The sequence below is a fragment of the Alligator sinensis genome, unplaced genomic scaffold, assembly GCF_000455745.1.
Source record: "Alligator sinensis unplaced genomic scaffold, ASM45574v1 scaffold932_1, whole genome shotgun sequence".
Classification (NCBI taxonomy): domain Eukaryota; kingdom Metazoa; phylum Chordata; order Crocodylia; family Alligatoridae; genus Alligator; species Alligator sinensis.
The window spans coordinates 547,686-552,563 of NW_005842938.1; the positions used below are offsets into that span (position 1 = coordinate 547,686).

General features: G+C 46.8%; 1 non-coding gene across 1 annotated transcript; it reads left to right on the forward strand.

Moving 5' to 3' along the window:
• The first annotated feature begins 4,475 nt into the window (after positions 1 to 4,475).
• TRNAG-GCC lies at positions 4,476 to 4,546 on the forward strand. The gene has a single exon. It is a non-coding gene; the product is annotated as a tRNA-Gly (tRNA).
• The last annotated feature ends 332 nt before the right edge of the window (positions 4,547 to 4,878 follow it).

A 4,878-nucleotide genomic window follows, 5' to 3' on the forward strand; every position in this document is an offset into this window, starting at 1 on the left:
TTTCTCTATTCCTAATGGGGCAAGCAACAAGAAAACAATAATGCTGGTCCTAGAACAGTCACATCTATAGGAAACTATAGGGTTTATTGAACTGGGCTGGTGTCTGGTCAAACCCCTGGAAAGCCAGATTTGGAGTCTGCCTCAAGGCACAGACTGATGAGAGCTGTAACCTGAGCTGCGGGGGAACCTGAATTGATACGTAAATACTGCAAAATGCCGATAGGACAATGCACTGTCCGATTTCAAGTCTCCCCTGAAAAAGCAGACCCGGGGTCCTTGGACTCTGCAGCATGACATAATGAAATCATGTCTGACTCTGTATGAAAATCAAAAAATAAAATAAATTTGTTCAATCAAAAAGAGCATGGTCAATGATTTCTCATGCTTTGGGGTGCCTCTCACTTCCAACCCGCAGTCCCTGCCCCGCCAGCACTGCCACTGCTCTTCACTCCCAGCCCACAGCCTCTACCCGCCAGCCCTGCCCATCCAGGGCCTGAGGGCTCCAGTGAAAAAGAAGCTTCATTGGAGCACTGTTAATGCAGACAAAGCAATTCAAAGGGGGTCTGGGTTTTTGGTTGGTCTAAGGCCATAAGCAGGCAAGGTTCTTTGGGTAGATGTGGTATCTTTTATTAGACCAAATGAGTAGTTGGAAAAAGGTTCTTGGCAAGCTTTCGGGTGCAGTCGCCCTTCTTCAGGCACGGGGACTCTCTGCTGTTCTGAGACTCCAAGAAATGAAAGAAGCTAAAAGTGTGGCAGGGTGTCAGTGAAAATGTAAATAGGGTCGGCACTCCAGGATTTGGCCAGAGTCATTCAACTGGTTTTATAGGTTCTGCTGAAGAATCAAGGTAATGGTCTCAGGGGTGGCGAGTGGGAAATGGTCCTCTCCAGTCCTACAGGTGGCACAACATACAACAATCACACAGAAAACATAATCATGCTTTACAGCCAAGCCACTGCCCCCTGCTGGTGCCCCTCACCCCCCTCACTCCTGCTGGGGTGGCCTTAGCTCTGGGGTGTAACAGCTCCATATAACAGTGTATGGGGAAGGCTGAGAGACACCTCAGTGCTGGGTGCAATGGTCACATACAACATTTCATCACAGCCCTCACCATACATTGTTATACGTAGCCATTACAACCCAGAGCTCGGTGCATCCAGGACCCAAGCCTCTCCAAGAGTGCAATGGCCTGGGGGTTGTGGCACGAGCATGTGGGGGGCTGGTGGTTTGCGTAGGCAGCACCCCGTACCCCCCCAGCCCTGCCTGTGTCCCTCACTCCGAACCTGAAGCCCCCCGCCTCACCAGCCCTGCCAGCGCCTCTTATTCCTAGCTAATCTGCAGCCCCCCCCAGCCCAGCTGGTGCCCCTCACTCCTGACCCACAGCACCCTGCACTCCCAGAAAGAGGAAGCAGTATGACTGTCAGGCAGAGCAATGGCAAGCAGAGGATGGTCAAAGGAGGACAGGGACATGCTGCTGGGGACAAAAATAAGCTTAGAAGGAACAGGAGTACCAGAGAAGAGGGGCAAGCTTGGGGGTAGAGGACAGGAGGGGAAACAAGTATTGAAATGATCCGGTTGTAGGATGGGGGGATATGACTGCAGGTGATGATGATCTGCCAATGCAGCAGTTAAAAGATTGACATGCAAACAGACGAAGTGATAAGAAAATTCCTCTCATTGAGCCTGGGCTATTTCTTTCTTCACCTCAACCCACACCATGCCGCTGCCATGCAGGGGTGGGGGTGTTAGCTCATGCTGGCCACTGCGTGGTGATGGGAGGCAGGGGGGAGAGGGAGTTGGAGTAGGCTGATTAGGCCCTCATCCCCACTTTGGGGGAAGCTGTCTTGAGCACGAGGATCCCTGGTACCCAAGGAATCTTAATCAACCTCGATAAGAACCCCAGACCACCCCCACGATGGTTCTCAGCTTTGGAAAAAATCCTGCTTTGTGACATGAGGATACAAACGACAGACACAAGGCACAGGATTCTTTCTGGTTTACATAAAAATTCCTGTAGTAATGTTTCCATTCAGGCTTTAGCCTGGGTAGCCTGGGTACATGATACCCAGATGCCAACATACAGGGAGGCAGGGGGTGGGAAGGCAGCCAGACCCTTTGTGTACCCTTGTGTAGCCCTAAGTGTACCCCACACCCAGCGGCCGGTGCAACAAGCGTTCAGAAAAAGTAGAGGGCAGAACCGCTTTGGGTTCAGGCTTGGGTAGGGGGGCAGCTCCTTCGGGAGGCCTGCCATACAGACCCCTAATGCCAGTCTAGACTTGTGAGGGGGAGGCAGGCAGGCTCACTCTTGCGGACCTTTGTATGAAAAGATTTCCCTCCCCAACCAGCAGTGCCCTATGCAACAAGCAACAATCACTCAAAAAAAAAGCAGGAGGCTTTGCAGGGGAGGCAGGCAGCACTGCCTATTGAACTCAACCCTCCCTCCCCCCACCCCCAATGCATGTCTCTCAAGCAAAACCACCAAAAATTCCCCCCCAAAAAGCAACCTGGTATGACCCAAGAAAATAAACCAATCAAACTATCAAATCTTATCCTAAAACGCCACCTGGCAGTAAAGTAGTACTGAAAGGGCAGGAGGGTAAAATTGTTCTGATGTGCCCTCTACCACACTTTACTAGTTATAGCATAATAAGCTATTGCATGGTAAATCATGTCCACGTTACTTATTTAGCCATCTTAAACTAAGAAAGAAAAATTAAGCCAGGAACATTTTTATTGACTAAATGCCGAGTACATGTACAAGGGCCCATAGTACAGTTTCAACAGCGATAGCATGTCTAAGTTGATATAGAGCATAATCCTGATCCAACTGTCAAATCTTTCTGTGCAGTCAGTGATCTGCAGAGATTGTGCAACACGCCACCAATTTAACATACATCAAGAAGTTACCCAGTCCCCTTCCTCAATGCAAGAGGTGACCTATACTGATTTTTTACATTTTATTGTTTGAATTAATCATGTTCATAGTTGATATCTATATATAAGGAGAGCTCCCAGAGAAAACTGACAACACACTGCAAATAGATATTTGCACTGAATTCTGATCCGAGTCATCTATGCAGACAGAGACTTGAATCCTGTATTGTTATCTATGACTTTTTGTGTCTGTACAGCTAGATTTTTTTTCCTCATTATCCACCAAGGCATGTACAATCTCTTGTGTTCTACTGTCTTCTATAAAAAAGCATCTTATACCCTACTGCTGTCCTGTGCATGGGCTGGAGTACCCATTCCTCAGAATAAGTGTACAATTTACCATGAACAGCACGTGCCCCTGGGAGCTAGGGAGGCACGGCAGTGGTGGGAGTGTGACAGTGGTGGCAGGAGCACGGTGGTGGTAAGTGGAAGCTCCTGCAGATGCCACTGGCGCTGTTGGCGGCAGTGGGGTGGCAGTGTCCCTGCGTGCACCCCCTATGTGGTGCCCATGCAATTTACGCTGTGGACTCAGCAGGATTTTCTTTCTTATTCAGTTTCTTCTCAGTGCTACTGACTGACATTGACTTGACCTTACATAGAACAGTCTGAACTTTGCTGGCACACATAAATTTCTTACTTATTAAAAGGAAAGATTTAAAGGTTTGCAAGTTGCCTGCTGCAAGACAACATGTGCATTTGGCAAATGTAATTATAATAATCTCTTCCCCCTGCTGCTTATACATGCAGTTTCTAGCCTGAGGCCAACAGGTGTGATCAAAAGTAAAAAGGCATGTGATGCTAATATCTATACCCAGGATGTGTACAGAGACTTTCCTGCAGTTAAGATGTCACTTGCTAGGTTATGTGGGCAGTTATTACTATAACCTACAGCTACTTGGCAGCTATGTCCATGGCACGGATCTGATCAGCTTGTGTGCAGGCACAATGCCATTCTAACAGATGGGCAAGGTTACAAGTATCCAAGTCTGTGCACCATCTTATATTGATGGACACCACACACTCTTCCAGAAATATCTAAGTGCTATCCATCCTGAACTGCAGCACTAATGACTACATCAAGGTGCTATTGATAATTCAACTCAGAGGGCAATTTAAAAAATATTGTATGCTAAGGCCCCAGCATTTATGTTCATCTTAAGGCACCTTTAAACTGAAGGATAGGTACAAAAGGGCCTTGGTGGAAATGAGAATCAGACCATTTAGCTGTGGAATGCAAGATTAGTAATACTATGAATCAGGAGTGTTCCGGTTTTTTGTTACCAAGTGTGTTGATACAGAATGCGAAGGAGTGATTCCTTGACTGTTGGTGAGGGAATTTGCCCCCTGTTGAAGGTCTTTGTGATAGTCAGTGGAAAAGGACATTATGAAAATCCACACCCCTGTTTAATCCACTTGGTAGACATAAATTTAGGTGAAATTATCCTAAAAGGTTTCCTTGGCTCAGCCTGCTTCATAGTATCACCAGTGAGGAAACCTGTTCTACATAAATACTATGTTGTGCAAAGAGTTAAAAGCAGCTGGAGCATTGGTGGCTCAGTGGTAGAATTCTTGCCTGCCATGCAGGACACCTGGGTTTGATTCCCAGCCAATGCAAGTTGCTTTTTAGGACATGCACGTTAATGGTGTTATTTGATCCCAGCAGTCTTTCCTGCCCAGAGCAGGGGGCTGGACCTGATGATCTCATGAGGTCTCTTTCAGCCCTAAAGTTTGGTGAATCTGTAAATCTGTCTGCAGTATAGTATTGTATACACTACTTAGTATAAAAATTGTATTGAAAAACAAACCATTTGATTCAGTATATACCCAATATGACAGTAATGTTAGATTATGTTGTATGGTGTTGCTGGTCTAATATACACCACAATCATGAAAACAAATCTACAGAAGAGCCATGTACCAGTATGGAGACACTTTCAAGCCAGGGA